The sequence below is a fragment of the Chiloscyllium punctatum genome, chromosome 36 (genome assembly GCF_047496795.1).
Source record: "Chiloscyllium punctatum isolate Juve2018m chromosome 36, sChiPun1.3, whole genome shotgun sequence".
NCBI lineage: Eukaryota > Metazoa > Chordata > Chondrichthyes > Orectolobiformes > Hemiscylliidae > Chiloscyllium > Chiloscyllium punctatum.
In genome coordinates, this window is record NC_092774.1 from 31,951,672 (window position 1) to 31,974,379 (window position 22,708).

The following is a 22,708-nucleotide window of genomic DNA, read 5'->3' on the forward strand; positions in this document are numbered from 1 at the left end:
ATGGCACTTTGTTGTTGTGCCCTTCCTCTTCAAACCAGGAGCACCCCTCAGGCCCATAGTCTCACTACCTGGAACACCAGTATACAGAGTAGTCAAAGAACTCCACTGAAGACTAAAACACTGAGTAGAAGATTCATGCCACTCCATTCACTCCACCCAAGAATTCCTGAACACCAAAGACACCAAGATAGAAGAGGATGAAGTAATGCTGTCCTTTGACATAACAGCCCCGTTCACATCCATTAACATCAACGTGGCCAAAGACACACCGACTACACTACAAGAACTACCAAAGACACAAACACCAAACAGCACCAACTTCATCAGCAAAGATAACATTGTCAAGCTTGTGGACCCGTATCTTATCACCCACTTCACATTCAATAACAAGCCCTACAAACAAATCAACAGAACACCCATGAAACCACCAATATCAAGGATCCTAGCAGAAACAATAATGCAGAGACTCGAACAAACAGCCCTCCCAACGCTCCAACCCAAACTTTGGGTCCGCAACAGTGATGACACCTTTGTCATCACAAAATGAAACACATTTGGGGAAACCTACAACACCATCAACAATATCCTTACTGGCATAAAATTCACAAAAGAGGAGAACAACAACAAAGTGCAATTCCAAGATGTCAGTAGAGCAAACAGTCAATAGGGAACTTCAGACTAATATCTACAGGAAAACAACACACACAGACCCAAGTACCTAATGCAGAAGCAAATCATCCCAAACAAATCTGCATCAGGACACTATTGCAATGAGCCACTACACAGTGCACCACCCAGGAACTACAAAGAGCAGAAGATAAATACTTATACGACATATTCAAGAAGAACGGGTACCCAATAAACCCTGTCTGTTGATTTCTCAACAACAAACTCAAACAAGCAGACACACGTGCAGAAACCCGAGCCACATTACCTTACATCAAAGACATCTGTGAAATGATGTCCAGACAACTCAAACCTCTCAGCATCATGGTAGCCCACAAACCTACCAACACACTTAAGCAGCAGCTAATGAACCTGAAAAAACAAATGTTATTTACAAATTACCATGCAAGGAAGTATAGACATGGACTCTGCCCTCATAGTTCTCTGTAGCAAGAAATGCTGGGATGAGATAAAGATTTTTTTCAGTCAGAAAGAGGTGACTCTGTGGAACTCATTGCCACTGAAATGAGGCAAGTAACTGAGTGCTTTTAAAACAGATAAAGATAGCCTCTTGATTAGTAAGGGAATCAAGGGTTACAGGGAGGAGGCAGGAGAATGGGATTGAGAAACATTGGCCATGATCGAATCGTGGAGCAGACTCAACAAGTCGAATGGACTGATTCTGCTTCTGTATCTTATGGATCTGTAACCACAAAGATCTGACTTAATTTTCACTACTTTTACTGTGTTCCTGTCGTATTTATGGCAAGCGTGTGGCAATATGTTGTAGATTTCTCAAGCTAGATCTTCTAATTTCATATCAAATATTGATAATTGGAGCTAATATTAGAGAGAGTAAAGGTGTTTATTTCTTGGATAAATAAACCTGCCATGCATTTTAAGCTTAAACCTTGCATACTTGCGAAATTAGCGTTGCCATTTTGCCCGCTGTCATCAAATCTCCAATTATACTTCCCTTTTACTTGATAACCCAGTTTGGGGAAATAAACATAACTGAGGTTTCATGTTTTATTCAAGCGCTTTAAGCTTTTGATATAATGATTTTAAGCCATCTACACAGAGTGTGATTGAATTTCTAAACTTAAGTAACAGCCTTAAAGTATTGTTATTTGTGTCACTCACATAACTTTAATGTAAATATTGAATTAAACTTATTGAAAAAGAACATACTTGCTGAATTAGAGTCAGCATTGTTTTCATTGCTTTGTCCATTATTCCCTTTCACCTCATGACCTATTTTAGAGAAAGAAAAAGATTGCATATGCTGGAACATTTACTTTTTTTTATAAAATGAAGAAAGCAGTTCAGTCAACTTCAATCTTCATCCAGTCACTTTTTAGAAAAGGTTGAGCAAGGTTACAAAATAATAATGCAAGGTTACCTAATTTGCAGCATTGCTTGAGACAGATTTAATAGTACAAGAAGTTATGATCTCCATTCAGTAATGTCTTGATTTGAAGATAGTTTAAGTTAAGCTAAGGGTGTTGCAGAAATTGAAGTCATTGTGAAAATGTTACCAGGGAAAACATTGGATAAAAAAAAAATCTGGTTTGAGTTTCTTCTTTGGGTATAAACAGATGCTGGATCAAAGTATCCTCCCAATATTCTAAAAATATGCCCACAAAATAAACACAATGCAACCTAAATAAATCAGGCCCAAAAGAAATTCAGAACCCACACTAATATATGGCAAGGAGGAAAGTTTTAGACTACAGGATAATAAAGATGGGTTGGTCAGATGAGCAGAACAATGACAGATGGAGTTCAATCCTGAAAAGATTGAGATGATACATTTCAGGAGGATCAACATGTTAAATCACAAGAACTGAGAATGTACTGAAGATCAGAGTAAGGTATATGTGTTCATAGATTCTTGAAGGCAACGGGACATGTGGATGAAATGATTAAGGCGGCATATGAAATACTTGCCCTTAATAGTTAATGCATTGAACACGAGAGCCAGGAGATCGTGATGGAACTGTACAAGACATTAGTTGGGCCACAGCTGGAGTAGTGGATCTGGTCGTCACATTATTAGCAGGATGTGATGGCACTAGAAAGGGTGCAGAAGGGAATACTAACTCAGGGTGGTGCATGTTGGTGGGTTTCAGCTATGAGAGTGATTAGATCGGCTGAAGGTATTTTCCTTGCAGAGAAAGCTGGGTGAGGACCTGTTTGGAGTGTACAAATAAGACACTTAGGATCTAGATAGGAAGAAACTTTTCCCCTTGGTGGACGGCTTCAGCAACTAGGGGACATAGATTTAAGGAAAGAGATAGGACATTTTAATGGAATTTAAGGAAAAATATCACCTAGAATGTGCTGGAGATGGATGAATTTATTTATGGGAAGAATTGGTTTGTTTGAAGGGATGGATATAATGAAATAAAACTAGTTCAGAAGATCATTATAATGTGCTAAGAAAAAGAACTGGAGGTCGACCTCCAATAGTGGAAAGAATCTAAAAAAGTTTCATTGTCCCATCTGAGAAAAACAATTCTGCCAAACTTCTCAAACGAACCCGAACATGTGTCAAAACTTGTTTGTTTAAAATCAATTGAACCTATTCCAAGTATTTAGGAAAATGAGAATCATCTTTAATCCTGGCCCTATTGTCTACAACCAAAAGTGATAGAAGCTTTTTCAGTTTTATTGAAATGGAGTTGTCAGAGATATTGGCTCATTAGAAGAGCAGAAGAGGGTTGTTTGAGCTTATTGAGCAGTTTGTAGACTCAAACAAGGATCCAGAAAACAATTTTCTATGGTACAGAAGCAAGGACAATTAACAAGGATTGATGTTGGTATTGTGTGTCCAAGTGTCTCAGTCTTCAAAGTTCTAGATAAGTTAAACTTCTGAAAAATTGAAGGTGTCAAAGGAAAATCAAGGGTTTTGGGGAAAAGACAGGAAAATAGAATTGAGGGTTATCAGATCAGATATGATCTCACTGAATGGTGGAGCAGAATGGCCAATACTGCTATTTCTTGCGGTAAATCGATCTGGGAGTTGATAAAAGCTTTTATGTGATTTTTCTTTGTACTCAGCAACATTTTGTATTTGGAAGAAGTTGGCTTTTGTGTTGGATCTCAAATAACGCTTGAGGCTCCACTGAGAGTTGTTTAGCAACTGAGGTTACATATCATCAAGTTAAATCAAAATAAGCAGCAAAATATATGGTAAAAGTGTAGGTGTGACTGCTGAAGGCCAAATAAAACATTTTCAGTCGCAAAAATGTCTTTACTCCATAATGTTTCATTTTACATGCAGTCAGCGACAACTCAAGCCAATCAAGGTGTCGCAGAGTCAAGTTAGGTCTCACCATGACAGCTGACATGTCTGCACAATACTGTTGTAGCGCTCTTTAACCACAGGGTATATACTAGTGATTCATTTATTTTGCACTTTCCCCAACACCCCAAATTAGGTTGAGGTTTGTTACAGCATCCTGATGGGAAGCCCGATGTAACGTGCTCAGATTCTGCTGCAGTAGTGTAATGTGTTAAATTCCCAATGATTTCCAAAAAAAGTGAAAGGAAGTGGTTGCATGTGTTGACCCCACAGGTATTATTGATATTGGCTTTGAGATAGGGAACAACCATCACTTCCCAAATTGTGTTTTGTTTGCACAGTATGAAAAGCATTCTATTTTTAGACGGCCTAAATGCATACATAGTTTCTTATCAGCGTACCTTAAAATCAACATTAAAAAGCACAAACAATTCATTTTCACTGTAAATTACATATTTTAAAATCAAATATTGCAAGACATACAAACACATCAAGAAGTCAAAATTTGTGAAGAAAGCACATCTTTTCTGACAGTTCAGACAGGGAAAAACTTTGTTCTTGTGGTGGTCAGTGGAGACTTACTCGATCAAATATTAATTACCAGTGTATCTCACATAGATGCTGTATAAAACCAAGATCTTATTGATCACTGTTGACAAAATTAAACCTATTGACCTGACTCTTTACAAAATAAGAACATATTTTAGTACATAACATTTTCCCATAATACAGACATTTGCAGTCGTGCAGTTATGTGAAAAGAAACTGCGTTGTTAATTTAGTTTGTTGCTCCACTTCAGAAATGTTGTCTTCATTTATTTTGAAAAATCAACCCTTCCACTCTTTCTAAAGGTACATGACACTTTAATTTTTTTTTCTTTGCCAATTTTTTTTCACCAATAAAAACATTCACTTTTTTGGCATTGGGTGGGGGAGCTCTGCCAGATGCCAATTTCTTGCTGAAATTGTTTCACTTGACATGAGTCTTGCCAATAAATGACAGCAACAACAACAGCTAATACTGATGATAACATTTCAACAAGAGTATACCAAGGTGCTTCACATTATGTATCACCCAAGTTGGAGAAATGTGAGGATCTCCTTCTCGGCCTTTCCCCTCAGCTGAGGTGTGGTGACCCTCAAGATAAACCACCACCAGCCATCTCTAATGAGAGAGAACAGTCTAATCTTCTGGGAAGACTGTGATGAATGTGTTTAAAGTTGAAAGACTGTTGAAATATAAGGGGGCGGCACGGTGGCTCAGTGGTTAGCACTGCTGCCTCACAGCACCAGGGACCCGGGTTCAATCCCATCCTGGGGCGACTGTCTGTATGGAGTGTGCACAATCTCCCAGTGTCTGTGTTGGTTTCCTCCGGATGCTCCGGTTTCCTCCCACAATCCAAAGATACACAGGCTAAGTGAATTGAGTGAATTGGCCATGCTAAAATTGCCCATAGTGGTACATAAGTCAGGCGTAATTGTAGAGGAATGGGCTTGGCTGGCATACTCTCTAAAGGGTCAGTATGGAGCTGTTGGCCCGAAGGGCATATTTCCACACATAGGGATTCTATGACTGTAACAAACACTACATCTGACAAACAGGTATAAAACTAGCCACCAGGATATATGAACATCAACTAGCCACAAAAATACATGATCCACTACCACTAGTATCTTTACACACAGACAAAGGAGGATACCATGTTGACTGGGACCATACATCCATCCTATGACAAGCCACTGTCCTATAAGCCAACCAGAAACACACACAAGAATTCCTTGGAACATGTCATTCCAACTGGAAATCTATTGATTTGGACCCCATCTACCATGCTCTGAGAAAAAGAACGGAAATGATATCACCCACCCTAAGAAACCAAAAGACATAAATATAAAGCAGGACATAATACCAGCGCTTCACTCGACTCACTGATAATGTTACCTAGTATGGTGATGAAACATCTGAAAATGACCTTCCAGCTCAGGGAGCAAACTTACATCCAGAATGAGAAAATTCTAGTTGATACAAAGGCTGCCACAAAGTTGGAATTCTCACCCAGAAATGACAGTTGATGGTGCCCTCACCAAGATGGATGCGCGCGCTCCCCGCCCCAAGACAACATGCGTCTTGCCCTCACGAATATGGCGACCGGTTGCCCCCAGAGGTCCTTCCCAAACAAAGTAAACACTGGGCCTGTGGAGCTTTTATGCGCGGCCTCAGGCCTCCCCTTGGAGTTTATAAACTCCCCAGTCTCCCTCCTCCCAACTCCCACGGTTTCCAATCCTCCCCTGTTTCACTGTCTCCTCTCTGTAAAAACAATGACTGCAGATGCTGGTAACCAGTCTAGATTAGACTGGTGCTGGAAAAGCACAGCAGTTCAGGCAGCATCCGAGGAGCAGTAAAATCGACATTTTGGGCAAAAGCCCTTCATCAGGAATAGAAACAGGGTACCTACAGTGTGGAGAGATAGATGTGAGGAGGGTGGGATGGGGAGAAAGTAGCAGAGAGTACAATAGGTGAGTGGGGGTGGGAAGAAGGTGATAGGTATGGGGGGAGAGGTGGTGGAGTGGATAGGTGGAAAAGAAGATAGGCGGAAAAGAAGATAGGCAGGTAGGACAAGTCATGGGGACAGTGCTGAGCTGGAAGTTTGGAACTGAGGTGAGGTGGGGGAAGGGGAAATTAGGAAATTGTTGAAGTCCACATTAATGCCCTGGGGTTGAAGTGTTCTGAGGCGGAAGATGAGGTGTTCTTCCTCCAGGCGTCTGGTGGTGAGGAAGCAGCGGTGAAGGAGGCCCAGGACCTCCATGGCCTCGGCAGAGTGGGAGGGGGAGTTGAAATGTTGAGCCACAGGGCGGTGTGGTTGATTGGTGTAGGTGTCCCAGAGGTGTTCCCTAAAGCGTTCTGCTAGGAGGCGTCCAGTCTCCCCAATGGACAGGAGACCGCATTTGGAGCAATGGAAACAATACAATGATATTGGCGGATGGGCAGCTAAAACTTTGATGGGTGTGGAAGGCTCGTTTAGGGCCTTGGATGAAGGTGAGGGAGGAGGTGTGGGCGCAGGTTTTGCAATTCCTGCAGTGGCGGGAGAAGGTGCCAGGGTGGGACGGTGGGTTGTAGGGGGGCATGGACCTGACCAGGTAGTCACAGAGGGAACGGTCTTTGCGGAAGGTGGAAAGGGATGGGGAGGGAAATATATCCCTGGTGGTGGGGTCTGTTTGGAGGTGGCGGAAATGTCAGCGGATGATTTGGTTCGTGCGAAGGTTGGTAGGGTGGAAGGTGAGCACCAGGGATGTTCTGATCTTGTTACGGTTGGAGGGGTTGGGTCTGAGGGCGGAGGTGCGGGATGTGGACAAGATAGGTTGGAGGGCATCTTTAACCACGTGGGAAGGGAAATTGTGGTATCTGAAGAGGGAGGCCATCTGGTGTGTTCTGTGGTGGAACTGATCCTCCTGGGAGCAGATACGGCAGAGGCGAAGGAATTGGGAATACGGGATGGCATTTTTGCAGGAGGTAGGGTGGGAAGAGGTGTAATCCTGGTAGCTGTGGGAGTCAGTGGGTTTATAAAATGCCAGTGTCAAGGCGGTCGTTATTAATGGAGATGGAGGGGTCCAGGAAGGGGAGAGAGGTGTCAGATGGTCCAGGTAAATTTAAGGTCAGGGTGGAATGTGTCGGTGAAGTTTGCTCAACCTCCTCACAGGAGCACAAGATAGCACCAATGCAGTCATGAATGTAGCAGAGGAAGAGGTGGGGAGTGGTGCCGGTTTAATTACTGAAGATGGACTATTCTACGTAGCCAATAAAGAGACAGGCATAGCTGGGGCCTACATGGGTGCCCATGGTTGTCCCTTTGGTCTGGAGGAAGTGGGAGGATTCGAAGGAGAAATTGTTAAGGGTGAGGACAAGTTCAGCCAGATGAATGCGTGTGTCGGTGGAAGGGTACTGTTGGGGACGTCGGGAGAGGAAGAAATGGAGGGCTTGGAGGTCCTGGTCATGGCGGATGGAGGTGTAGAGGGATTGGGTATCCATGGTGAAGATGAGGCGTTGGGGGCTGGGGAAGCAGAAGTCTTGGAGGAGGTGGAGGGTGTGGGTGGTGTCTCGAACGTATGTGGGGAGTTCCTGGACTAGGGGGAATAGGACAGTGTCGAAGTAGGTACTCACTGTCTCCTCTCCCCGGGCGCTCAGGCCTGGCGACCTCTCTGGGATGTTTCCGAAACCGGTTTCTGTTCTGAAGGAGGATCACTGGACCCGTAACGTTTCCTCGGATTCTCTTGACACATGCAGCCAGGGCTGCTCAGCTTTTCCAGCGGGTCCTGTTCTTGTTCCTTAAGCCACCGGCGCCATTCCTCTCCCACACTCAGTAACACTGTCATTGTCCCACTACATGGCCTACACTGCACATGCGCCAGCTCATAAGGGGCTGGGTGACCAGACCGTGACGTCACCCCGCGTGTAGTGGGCGCGGTACGACGAGGCATCCAACCAATCGGAGACAATGGGGGCGGGGCGAATGTGTTCCCTGCTCCCCTCACCAGCCACCTGAAAGGTAGGTTTTTCTTTTAAGTTTTAACGACGTAGTTTTAAAAAAAAATTTCAGTCTTTTCCGAAATGTTATTCCAGACCTCGAAGGCTAAAACATTGGAAAACTTGCAAACATAAACGAAGGGATACTAAAAAAAATGAATAAAGATAAATTACGAAAGAAACCGAGCGCAAAATATCAAAAAGAATAGCAAAAGCTTCTGTTGGTATGCAAAAGGGAACAGAGTCGCTAAGGCCCCATGGAAGATGAAATCGGTGAGTTAATAGGAGGAACACTGAAATGGCAGAGATGCTAAGTCAATCCTTTTCCTCAGTTTTCAAGCTGGAGGACAATAGTGCCATTCCTATTGGAACGGGTAAGTCAGAGGTGATAGAAAGGATAGAACTTAAACAATCAACGTTGAGAGGGAAAAGGTACACAGCAAACTATTAGGATTGAGGGCAGACAAGTCCCCTGGGCCTGACGGCCTACGTGCCAGGGTACTATATAGACTTTAGTATGGTGTTTGACAAGATTCCCCAAGAGAGACAGGTTCGCAAGGTTAGTACCACGGAATACAGGGAGAACTAGCCATTTGGATGCGGAACCAGCTCACAGGTTGGTGGTGGTGGAGAGTTGCTTTTCAGACTGGAGGCCTGTGATCAGTAGTATACCACAAGTATGGGTGCTGGGTCCGCTACTTTTCATCATTGATATAAATGCTGTGGATGTCAATAAATGAGGTATAGTTACTAAGTTTGCAGATGACACCAAAATTAGAAGTGTAGTGGACAGTGAAGATGCTTAGCTCAGAGGATAACAGGGTGGAGTTTAATTTAGATACATATGAGGCACTGCATTTTGGAAAAGCATATCAGAGGAGGACTTATACACTTAATGGTAAGATCCAAGGGAGTGTTGCTGAACAAAGAGACCTTGGAGTGCAGGTTCAGAGCTCCTTGAAAGTGGAGTCACAGATAGATAGGATAACGAAGGCGGCGTTTGGAATGCTTTCCTTTATTGGTCAGAGTATCAAGTATTGAAGTTGGGAGGTGATGTTGCAGCTGTACAGGGCTTTGGTAAGACCACTTTTGGAATATTATGTGCAGGTCTGGTCTCCTTCCTGTCAGAAGTTTGTTGCTAAACCTGAACGGGTTCAGAAAAGATTTAGAAGGACGTTGCCAGGGTTGGAGGATTTGAGCTATTGGGAGAAGCTGAATAGGTTGGTGCTGTCTTCCCTGGAGGGTTGGAGGCTGAGAGGTGACCTTATAGAGGTTTATAAAATCATGAGGGACATTGATAGGATAAACAGACAAGGTCTTTTCCCTGAGTTGGGGGGAGTCTAGAACTTGATGGCATATATTTAGGGTGAGAGGGCAAAGAAATAAAAGGGACTTAAGGGACAACTTTTTCACGCAAAGGGTGGTGTGGGTATGGAATTAGCTGCTTGAGGAAAGCTGGTATAATTACAACATTTGAATGGAATCTGGATGGAAGGGTTTAGAGGGGTATGGGCCGAGTGCTAGCAAATGGGACTAGACTGTTTAGGCTAACTGGTCAACATGGATGAGTTGGAGTGTTAAAGTAGGGATTTGAGACGGCCAGGGAATCCTTTGTGGAGTCAGACCTGCAGTCTCTCACGATTCGCCCCGGAGTTCGTACTCTGAGAGTCTGGAATAAAAGAAAATCCTCTTACAGGCAGTTTAGTTTAATTTTCGTGAACCCCTTTATTTACCAATAGCTCCACTGATACCGATAAGCTAAACTAGCTAGGTTCTAGTAACCTAGGAGAGTAGGGGACCTAACTCTTCAAGTACCCTGGCAGGTTACTCTGATGTATTGCTACAAAGCGGTTTCCTTTTCACAAAGGTTTACAAAAACATTGCATGTTCTTAATTCGTAAGGAAGAAAAGTTAATTGACAGGTCTCCGAACGCTTGACTAATCACTCCTACAGGCCCTAAGCCATTCATCAGGTGGGAAAAACATATCCAGCCGGGTTAGGTGCCTGCTAGCGAGATAAACTCCTAACATAAAGAGGTACCAGTCTGAGCTAATTGGAGAGTTCCTAACCTTGCACAGGTCACAAGTCAGATACAACTGTTTTCCAAAACGGCTTCTTAGCAGGAGGGCAAACTTTTGACCATAAAATGGCTTCCTGACACATTGTGCCTGAATCTCTTCAATGTTAGGCCGAGAATAATTTCTAAGCTAGGAGCAGACTCCTGCTTTTTCGGCACTGAATCATACTGTACCTGAGGCTGAGATGTTACCAAAAGGTTGCATTTAAACTGATTCATTAGTCTTTGAATTAAACATGCTCTCTTTTCAGGGTTGTGATTCAAATAAGACATAAGATCTGATTAGTTGGAATTGACAGTGGGGTAGTCTGAAAGGTCTGTAGAGTGGTCTGCAAGAACAGCAAGTAAATTAAAGCTTCGTCAACATTACCTTTTACAGAGTTCATATTTAATAACCGGTAATGGCTACTCAATACCATCATAAAGTGTCAAAAATGCAATTATGTTCAATCCAAAGCAGGTAATTTTTTAATAGCTTCGGGAGCCCCAGCACTATAATGGTTTCTCTCTCTCTCGTCCATTTGAACTCTCAAGTCAGGGACTTGTAACAGCAAAGATGTTTTTCCCTCTGTTTGTCTAGCTTGCAAAGGGTGATAAGAATCTATTATAATTAACAGGACCTGACTGTCAAATACAAGGCTTTTGACAGTACCAAGTTTCATTTTGGGGTCAAAATCAAACGCTGTCATTAATTTCACAAGGGAACAGCCATGAATGTTGTCACTGTGTCCTGTTTTCACAGATTCACTGTTAAGGCAAATGTACTTAATTGCCTTAGGGTATCCTGTTATCACTTGGTTATCTTCTGCATACCTTGAGTTCTCCCCTTTTACCAAGCCTCCCTGCCTGTCTATTTTCTAGTGTGCAGCAAATGTGCTCTATAATTCAACATTATATTTTAGTTTAAATGTTTAAAGACAAGTTTTATGGCTATAGACTTTCTTATTCCCTCCTTTTGTTATTTCATGACAACTACTTGGCTTATAACTATCATTAGTCCATTCAGTCAATTTGTATTTTCAAATAAGTCAAGTGCCTCCTCTGCCAGGTCATCATCCAGAGGGGCAGAGTCTGAAAGATACTGGATTTCAGCATGGAAGTTCAGGCATGGAGGTAGAGGGGTAGACAAGGGTCATTTAAGCAGACTCTTCTTTGGCTTAGGTGAAAAACAATGTACAGTCCATTTCACGCATAAGCGGACGACAGTGTATATTCCTAGGATGAGACCAAGGACTATCAGTACAATCCACACGATCCATCCACACAGCGATCATAGCCAACAAGTAAACTTCCATCCATATGAATCAGACGACAGTTGGGCAGGTATCTTCCCTGCATCTTGACCCGTTTTGTTGATCACATCTGTGTCGTCCGTAAGATCAGGACATGGTTTAGAAACAAGTTCATTTCTGAGAACACAATCATGGTGAGGATCAGGCAGTTCAAGCGGTTCTTCCTGCAGGAATGTAGGGGGTTAATGTTCGAGCAGTACTTTCAGGAGAGAAATGGATTCAGAAGTAATGAAATCTCACAGCGACTGAGACGAACCATAACAAGGTGTTCAGTATATTTAGAAATCAGCAAGAATACTGCAGAATGCGAGGTACAGACTTCTACATTTTGATGTAAAGTTATATTAGAGGCAGCCACTACCATAGTATGGATGGCAGAGAGAATCTGGGTGCAGGAAGGCATACCTCGAGCAACGGGGTCAAGCTTAGTAGAAAAATAGGCAATAGGGAGCCAAGAGGAGCCATGTTGCTGGTTGAGAACAGCTGAAGCACAGGTATCAAGGATGGCAACATAAAGATGAAAGTGGCAGTCATACAAACGTCGGCCTAGCGTGGGTGCTGAAGAGAGGGTAGTTTTAAGCTTCGTAAAGACATGTAGTTGTTATGGGGTGAGTTCATACCGTTGAGGCTCATTAGATGAGGACAGGGGAGATCATGTTTGGGTCAGAAGGGCACAATTAGGAATCCATTGTCGGCAATAATTGATGAGGTCAAGAAACTACCGTATCTGTTTAGGAGTGCTTGGAGGGGCAATACAAAGAATAGGATCAATACGGTCAGGTGTCAAGCATCGATCGAATTCAGAAATGAGAGTACCTAGGAACTTAAGACTAATCAGAAAGAAGTTAACTTTGCTGGGGGGGGTACAATATAGCCACATTGATGTGGATGGTTGAGAAAGGTAGTGGAGTCAGTGTGATTGGACACTTTTGTCAGGGCTAGCGAGGAGGTCATCGATGTATTGATCTAGGGTAGTGTCTCCAGGAAATTCAAATAATTCAAGCTGGGTGTGAAGAGTCTCTGAAAAGGTGTCGGCGACTGGATAAACCCTTGAGGTAGGCAAGTCCACATATATTGGTGGCCCTTAAAAGAAGGCAAAAGTGTAATGGACTATCTGGATGCAAAGGAAGACAAAAGAATGCATGTTGGAGGTCAACGATAGTGAAGAGTTTGGCATCAACTGGAACTTGGCTAAGGACAGTAGCAGGACTGACAACTGGAGGATTGAGCCTCAAATGATTTTAATTTACTTCACGAAGGTCATGAACAACATTCAGGATATCCCGGTTTAGGGATTGGAAAGGTAGGTGTATTGACAGAAGAATGGCATGGGACTAGAAGGCCTTGCTGTAGAAATGAATCAATGACAGGTTGAATGCCAGCTTCACCTTCTGGTTTCAGGGGGTATTGAAGTATAGACAGGAGGACAGAATTAGGTTTGATCAGAATGGAGATGGGTGGGACCTTAGCAAGGCCGACTTGTGTTTTAGAGTCCACCCAGACTCCAGGATATACTATGTCCTGCAGGTGAGGGTGGGCATGATAATGATGAAGGCTGCCATGAATCGACTAAGGCTGTGCACAAAATAGGATTGATATCTCAGTGAGCAGCTGAATTTCATGGCAAGTTTGATCAGCATGGTCAAAAAAAGAGTCTTAGCGTCAAAACCTACTTCTTAGTCTTTATGTTCTGGGTTCAAGTGAGTGGTGGCACAGGGGAAAACGAGAGGGCCAGTTTTCCAGCTATGAAGAGGAACTGACACGAAAAGAACGCCACCAGCTGGTGATCTGATCTCACCAATCACCCAAGCGTGCGGAGTAGTGCCCAGTCAGGGATTATAGTATGTGTTCAAGCCTGAGATCATTCCTGGATGAGTCACAAGCTAAAGTAATGTGGGGGTGAGGGACATTATGTAAAATACAATCGAAAGCATAAGGATCCAAATCAAATGACCACCATCGAGGCGGCTTTGCTTTGGTGTTGATGCATTGAACAAAATGAGGTGGATCCTGAATCAGGATACCATTATCATGACATTTAATAGTAATATTTAGAGGACAGAGGAGATCTCTAGCAAGTAGAGGGATACGTAATCCATTAGTAACAACAAAGCAAAAAGGGAGCGTGACACAATTTTTCCACACCACTGTCAGAGGGACAACGTATGCACGTGTATTAGAGGAACCATCAAAACATTGCAGGATTTCATCATCGTCCAAGATTTGAAAATCAAAAGCATTAGCAAGATGGACGGGAAGTGATGAAACAGTGGCTCCTGCGTCAAACATAAATTCAATATCGTGGCCATTACGGTTAAGAATTAGCATAGGTCCATCCTCTGGGCTAGCGGTAAGTATGGGAAAATTCAAAACAGGAAGCTGCCTTATATCCGGGAGTCAGTTTTGACAAGGGTTTTGTGTCGTAAAAGGGGCAACCTGCTGAGGTTACTGGGGAGGGAGACCAGGAGATTGTCTGTTGTTTTTACTGCGGTGATGAACCAGGGACTGCTATGGAAAGGGCAGTTCTTGGACCAATGTCCTAGTTCACTGCAATTGAAACAAAGGTGTAGTTGTTGGGGGACTCTCGGGGGTGGGGGAGGCAGTGAAGAGTAATGAGAGGATGTATAGGGGTATTATGGATTGTTGGGGAAGGATACATAGGAGGACCACAAGGTCCATTGGGATGTTGTGAATACACAGTACCATTTCTACTGTCCTGCCATACTGGACGATAGTATGAGGGTTTCACTTGCTAGCTTGACTGACCTTGCAGACGGAAAGGTCTACTTTGAATCCTGGGTTGAACATTAGCCACCGTAGTTTGGACAAGTTCTGTCTTGATCATGCCGATGGTAGCCTTACTCTTGGGATCCTTTAGTTCTCAGAAGTAACAAACCTCTCGGCTAAATTGTGCAACCTCAGCATGTTGCCAGTGGATATTGTGGGTTTTAATAGCTTTCTGTACCTGATCAGGTAAGAGTCATACATATGGCATTAAATTGGGATGATCACCCTTGTAGGTAGTTAGTGTCATCAGAGGAAGCGCCATAGCATTCCTTAAAACGGGTAAGGAACTCCTCAGCCTCTTCGCCCGAGCTGGGTTTACATGTTAAGACTTTACCCACATCAACTACACGATGCACTGCTTGGTGGAGACAGGTAATAATCCAATCTGATAGTTTCAGCCGGGTGCCGGACTACAGGCTGGGTATGATTATTACCGTGTAAAATTTCTCAGAACTCGCCCCATTTTTCAGGCGAAAAGCTGCATTCTGAGGTGAATTAGGTCTTGGGAGGCAGCGTTAGAAATGGTCTTGGTCCTATTAATGTAATTAACAGATCCCTCAGGATTCCTTCCATAATCTGCAGCCTTATTGATAATGCTTGAGAGTCATGAGGTTTCCATGGTTGATAAAGATCCATAAATTGGGCTTGTTCCAGATTCAGAGCCTGTGGGTTAGGAACCTCTTCTATTCGGGAAATTTCTTTTTTGCCCTCCCACATCATGGTGACTGCAAGGTCTGATATTAAGGTCCCGAGACTTTGATTGCAAATCATCGGTGTCTTTGAGACTTATTAGTTTTAGGGCAGTGGAAATCAAAAGGAGTCTCATCAGTGTTTCTTCCAGATTTTAATTTTAATTGACTCCTAGTATAGTAGGCACCGGGTTTGTGGTAAGCAGAATTCTTATTCGGCAGAACAACTGGGGGAAGGGCAAGAGCCTTGGCACGTTCGTCATCAGAGTAAGGGGGGTGGGGGGTTCAGGCAGGGAACCGGAGGTGGTCAGCTGACAGGATTAGAGGCATAAAATATTTCCTCCTCCGAATCAGTATCCCACCCACCATCTATGAACAGATCAGGATTCTTTAGTAATGGGTCTTTGGAAGAGGGGAGGGTGGGGTATAAGGAACAGTCCTTGTCAGCTTCGTCCTGTGCAGCTGCAATTGCAGTCTGTTGTTTATTCACCAGTTTCCTTTTCCTTTGGTGCCCTTGACGTTTCAACGTAGATTCTGAATCTTGGCGTTTTAAAAAATTTTCTCCCTTGCCTATTCCAATTCTGCTTCTAAATCATGTGCTTCACATTTATGTTTTAGTTCTGTCCAATTTAGTTCACATCCTTCCTCAGTTAATGGACTAACTCCCCTTTTAATACAGTTTTATCTCCATGATGATTTTTCCCATTTTTTCCCGAGCTACCCTTTTCCACTCTGATCAGACTTCTTTCTGCTTACTTCCCTCTCTTTTTTCCCAAATCCCTTGTTCACTTTTAGTGAATAGAGTTAAATCATGTGCGCGTCCTAGAGACCAATACTTATTCTGTTGAGCATCTGCAGCTGATATTCTCCTCAATTGTTTCTCATAATTAATAATACAGACTTATTATTTCTGTTAGGGGACATTTGTCTTCAATCTTATCTAGGAGCACACTCAGTTATCCTACCTACTTTAAATCTTCACAAAACTACTGATCAACAAGGGCTCCAACCCCACAAAATACAAACACAAGCATTCATTCGTCAACAAGCAAATGTGCATCCAAACCAAATCTCACAGGATTAAACTTTCTGCAAGCTGCAGGGAATCAGTGCTGAGTCTCTGTCTGTCTCACATGGGTGCTTTCTTGTACATACACATGATCATTTTAAGAGAAATGAGGCACTCACATTCCAGATGTCTCATAAATCCTGGATGTGGCACATAGTTGCTTAACCAAGTATGCAAGAATTGTATCACTGGTCAGCTTTTTTTTATATATACATGACAAAAGCAGCATCCACCCTCTATATTACATAAACGAAGAACACCCAACAGAACAAAACCATAACTAACAAACAAGCCAAAACAGCAAACCAAGACAAGCCAAGTTGAACAGATATAACAGAGAAGATAATCTCGCCTTAAAACTTTCACGAATCAACAACCCGACAATGAACAACAAGACTAAAGATTTCTGCAAAACATTCTCAACATTGTAAAATCCTGACAGTTTCTATTTTTAAGTCCTATTTAAACGATTTCATTTAGGGTTCCGTCAGGGCACCGAGAGAGTGAAACGGGGGAAACACCACACAGATGTAGACAGAGAGTAATCAAGATACAACTTTACCTTATGGGCCCATTGGTCTTGAGTCCAACCCTTCGATGGAACTCCTCTTTTCCAATTTCACTCAAATGTAGCCCTTGTTGGAACCCTGCTTGCAGCGCCAAATTGAGACAGTCCAAGGAGTCCCTTGTGGACTCAGACCTGTCAGCCTATCTTGGTTCATTCCCGGAGATCGTACTCTTTGGAAGTCTGGAATAAAAATAAAACTCTTACAGACACTTTAGTTTAATTTTAAATTATCCCCTTCATTAATACCATCACCGTTACAACATAACACTGATACCTATAAGACAAGCTAACTGGATTCTATTAACCCAGAAGAGTAGCAATCGCTCTTCTTCCAAGAGCATGGCGGGCTACTCTGTATACTATCTTTATACACAAGTTTTTTTTACAAAGGCAGTGCTGTCGCAAACAAGCTTTCTTAAGATGAATTTTTTTTACAAAAGCACTGCATGTTCTGAACTAGACAGATAACAATGAAAGGCAATAATTCGGGAGAGAAGTAATTGATACAGAGTTTCATTTTGAGGTCAGAATCAAACACATTCATTTCACAAAGGAACAGCTGTGAATGTGATCACTCAATATCGTGTTTATACAAATTCAATGATGTTAAGGCAAATGTTCTTAATTGCCTTACCCTCCCTGCCTGTCTATTTTCTAGTGTGGAGAAAACGTGTTCTATAATTCAACATTACATTTTAGTCTAAATGCTTAAGGACAAGTTTTCCTTACAAACATTCTCACGACCCCTTTCAAAGTTTCATAAGTTCTATCCTATATCAGGGGGAGCAAAACTTAACGTAGTATTCCAAAAATGCCCTAACCAACATTCAGCCACAATATGACCTCACAACTCCTTTATTCAATGCTCTGACCAATAAAGGAAATCATACCAAACACCTTCTTCACTAGTCTATCTACCTGCGACTCCAAGGTCTCTTTGTTCAGCAACACTCCCCTTAACTGTCAGTCCTGCCTGGATTGCTCAACCAAAATGCAATACCTCATTTCTCTAAAGTAAATTCTATCTGACACTCCTCAGCTTGTTGCCCATCCCAAAAATTCTAATTTATAGCAAACTCTCTTTGCTCTCTCATTCCCTAGAAGCTGAAAATCTCCATACCACACACTCCCCCTCTGTTTTCACTTTGCTGAACCGAACCCCTGCTGTACCTCATTCTGAAGGGTTAAAATACTGACCAGCCAGGACAAGTGTACATTGGGAAGATGTTTCCATTGGTAGGAGAGACAAGGAGCTGAGGGCACAGCCTTAGAGTAAAGGAAAGACCTTTTAGAATGCAGAGACGGAGAAACGTCTTCAGCCAGACAGTGGTGAATCTATGGAATTCATTACCATCAACAGCTATGGAGGCCAGGTCACTGAGGGTATTTAAGACTGAGGTTCTTGAGTATCAAGGGGATTGAGGGTTACAGTGAGAAAGTGAAAGAATGGGATTGAGAAACTTATCAGCCACAATTGTGTGGGATGAACAGACCTGCTGGGCTGAACAGCCTAATTTCGGCACCTATTTCTGATGGTCTTTTGCTGTCCTGGGCACAGAGTGTCAGAATTGGGAGCAGAAGTAGACCATTTGGTCTCTCAAGCCTGCACCAGCATTGAACACATAACTGGGTATTAATCTACCTACATCTTGGTAGTTAGACTGTGACTTATCTCACTGGAGCACAGAAGGTTGAGACATAACCCTACAGAGGTTGTATAAAATCATGAGGGGGACAGAGGAGGTGAATCACAGGTGTCATTGCCCTTGGGTGGCGTTTTTAAGATTAGGCAGCAAATTTTGAAGGTGAGAGGAGAAAGATTTTAAAAAGACTTGAGGAGCAGCATTTTTTTTTTAAAAACAGAGTGGTTTGTGTGTGGAATGAATGTCCAGACATTTTCTCACCTTCCCTCCAGAAACAACATTCTTTGTTGTTGAAAAATCACATGAACTTAGCCTTGAATATATTCAATGACCCCTTAACTACAGGAAGAAATCCCCACTTCTGAACTCCATTCCTCTTGCTAATATACCACTTGCACTACTCATTGCTCACTGCACCTGACAACTGGCATTGACTGGTGAGGAAGGATGCTGAGGCCACTTTGTACATCCACACGTCATTCCTGATGAAGGGTTCATGCCTGAAATGTCAACTCTCCTGCTCCTGGAATGCAGTCTGACCTGCTGTGCTTTTCCAGCACCACACTTTTCAACTCTGATCTCCAGCAACTGCTGTCCTCACATTCTCCATATCCCAAAACAGTGCATCAACATTTAAACAATGCACCTCCTTTCTGCTTTTTTTTTTACACAGCAAAAGCTCCAACTTCAGTTTGGCCACGTGTTTGCCAATTGTGGTCTTTGCTACACTGGGGAAACTGAGCATAAACTTGGGGAACAGTCCGCAGCCGGGGCCGCAGAGGCTGACCATACCTCCCAGTCGCCACCCATTTTAATTCCCCTTCCCACTCCATTTCTGACATGACCATCTTTGGCCTCCTCTATTACCACAATGATCCAAACCGCAAATTGGAGGAACACCACATCTTCCACCTGGGCAGCCTACAGCCTGGTGGACTCAATTTGGAGTTCACCAATTTCAAATAACCTCCCTTGCCACCCCTTCAATTCCTTCCTAGCCCCTCCCCGCCACCACCAACCAGATTCCTTCCTACCAGTGACCAACCAGTTTGTACCCTCTACCTGTCCCCACCTATCCCCAATTCACCACCCTGCCCCCAGTTCATCCTTGTTCTGCAGCTCTCCCTACACCCATCCCCAGTCCTCAACAAGGGTGACACCCAAAACATTGACTTGACCTCCTGATGCTGCCTGGCTTGCTGCGTTCTTTCAGCCTCCTGCATGTCTATTTTGCCAATTGAGTCACAGACCTGGCCCAACTTTTCCCAAGTCTGTCCCCTCCCTGGATTCACTCCCTTTCCTTTCAGTTGCAGCAAGTCAACAATCGAACCTCACAATGAAAAATAAATGGAAAAGGGGATGAGAAATGAGAGTGTCGTACTCTTGGTCAATCAAAAGAAGGTCTCACACTTTTTCTGCCGACAGTGAGGAACATGTGCAATGTTTTGGTGACACTGGTGAACATGTGCCGTGCTTCTTGACACAGGAACGCACACAATATGCTCAGTGGCGCTGCTGGTATTATTAACAGATTAAGTGTCCAAATGCCAATAGGAGAAAATAAAAGGGTAGAGCCACAATTGTTTTCCCCATACGGCATAATATTTTATTGCTTTTCCATCTTGTCTGGCTGCTCAACATTTTTGACTTTTCCCCAGTGTAGGGGTGAAGTTCAGAACTAGAGGGCATAGGTTTCGGGTGAGAGCGGAAAGATATAAAAGGTACTTAAGGGGCAACAATTCCATGCAGAGGGTGGGGTGGTGTGTGTATGGAACAGGCTGCCAGAGGAAGTGGTGGAGGCTGGTACAATTACAGCACTTAAAAAGGCATCTGGATGGGTAGATGAATGGGAAGGGTTGAGGAATATGAGCCAAGTGCTGGCAAATGGGATGAGATTAATTTAGAATATCTGGTCAGCATGGACGGGTTGGACCAAAGGTGTCTGTTTCTGTGCTGTACATCTCTGATGACTCTAAATAATAAAAAGTATAATTTGACAAACAACAAACTATATCCATGTTAACAAGGCTTAGCTCACCACATGCTTTACTAACCATTCTCCACAGGTCCTATCCCTTCAATGACTGAGGAACATATGCTGGTGCATAATCTCCTTCACTAGTATTTACACACTAGTCTAAGGAATTGCACGAGTAACAGAGAGGGCAAAAAGCATAAGGATTAATAAAAAAGTGAAGGTAAAAAGCACAAGAAGCACAAGCCCCAGTAAAATCAGATGGAAAGTGAGTGTAAAATGTGACTATGACAGGACAGGCCCCACATTCCTTCCCCTCCGTCCCCCCCCCAACCTGCCTCACCTTTCACCTCCCGGGCCCAGTACCTTCCAGGTGGCCCCAGAGTTGACACAGGGGCCGCCCCACGACCAGTAGAACTCCACCACCCAGGCGGCCGACGGGTTCCCAAACAGGCCCTTAACCCCATCCGCCTCCAGAATGGTCACCGGCTCCTGCCTGCTGTACAGCCGGGCGGTGTGGCCGTGACACAGCAGCTGCGCCAGGAAGGCGGCGGTGCCCAGTGACGGGTGTCTGCCCCGGGCCGCACGGCGCCATTTTCCTAACGGCCGCCCCTTCCCCGCTCGAGCGACTTCTCCTCCCAACCGCCTTCACCCCCGCGTGACGTCAGCTTAGGGGGATGGGCGGGGCCGGGGGAGCCTCACCGTCACCAAGTAACAGCCACCTCGCGCTACAACTGCTCATTCACAAAAACAAACTCTCCTGTCTCACTCTGCAGCTGCAGGGGGGGACACTGCCACATTTCGAGGAGCCCTGTCTACATTGGGAAAGCTCACGGCTCAATTTAAACAGATATTCCGACATCTAACGGAACAGCGTCATATCTAAAGGGGGCAATCTGCATTTTAAATGGACATGGACATTTTAATGGGTATTTCTGCAAATAAAGAGGTTTAAATGGACGAGATTACACTTCAAAGGGATGTGGGCACATTCAAAGGGATATCTTAATATGTAAAGTGACGCAGTTATATCTAAGTGAATCTACCATTGGTGGGTCCACATGGGGGAGATGTCGTTCAGTTGCCCGAAGTGCTGGAAGGCCTTCAGCAATTCCTCAGCCCTGCTGAGGTACCAGTCCGTTCACACCGGGGAGAAGACGTTCTCCTGTCCGAGTGTGGGAAGTGCTTTACCCGCTCCTCCACACTGCTGAAGCAACAGCTGGTCCACACGGGTGGGGGATGGAAGGCCATTCTGCTGCCCTGAGTGCGGGAAGGCCTTCAGCAATTCCTCCGCCCTGCTGAAGCACCAGTGTGTCCACACTGGGGAGGGACCCTTCAGCTGGCCCGAGTGTGGGAAGAGGTTAATGTTTTCCTGCAACTTGCGGAAGCACCAGCGGGGGCACCAGCGCTCCAAGCAATCAGATCCCACCGGTGACGCTGCCTTCGGTCACCCCCCAGGACTGAATCTGCTGCCAGTTCTGACAGTGGGTGCAGTGGGAGAGTAGTTGGGCTGTTATTGTTTCTGCTGGAATGCAATTGCCCCCCCCACACCCCACAAACCCAACCCCATGGTAGCTCAGGGTTAGCACTGCTGCCTCATGGCACCAGGAACTCAGGAATAATTCCACCCTTGGGGGTCTGTGTGCAATTTATGAAGGGTAGGAAAATGGATCTGAGTTGGTTAGTCTTCGGAAGATCAGTGCAAATGTGTTCGGCTGAAGGACCTGTTTTTCCACATTGTAGGAGTTCTACGATCCTATGAGCTTTGCTTTCAGTGGACACTGCTGCTCATTGAGCCAGGGACTGCACATTGCCAATGAAATGATCCAGAGAAACCTAAGACCGCAAGACCATCAGAGCAGATGTTAGACCAATGGGCCAGACGAGTCTACTCTGCCATTAGTTAGAGACAAAAGTAGTGCAGATGAGATTAGCTACAGTGTGGAAACAGGCCATTCATCCCAACAAGTCCACATCAAACCCTCCGAAGAGTAACCCATCCAGACCCATTTCCCTCTGACTAATGTACCTAACTCTATGGGCAATTAAGCATGGCCCATCCACATGACCTGCACATCTTTGGTTTATGGAAGAAAACAGGATCATCCAGAG

At 44.0% G+C, this 22,708-nt stretch overlaps 1 protein-coding gene across 10 annotated transcripts in view; it reads right to left on the bottom strand.

Annotated features, from left to right (window-relative positions):
* LOC140460336 (uncharacterized) overlaps positions 1-21,747 on the bottom strand; it is a 34,813-nt gene extending 13,066 nt beyond the window's left edge. For 2 of the 10 annotated variants that reach the window (XR_011953994.1, XR_011953992.1), the window contains exons 1-3: positions 20,940-21,244; positions 16,973-17,158; positions 8,133-8,510 (exon numbers count right to left, since the gene is read on the bottom strand). The gene's annotated coding sequence lies outside the window, so the exon portion shown is untranslated. Of the gene's footprint in view, positions 1-1,857; positions 1,921-8,132; positions 8,511-16,972; positions 17,159-20,939; positions 21,245-21,642 lie in introns of those variants that run through there. The other 8 variants (XM_072554812.1, XM_072554813.1, XM_072554811.1 and 5 more) reach the window with 8 other exon arrangements.
* Positions 21,748-22,708: the final 961 nt, after the last annotated feature.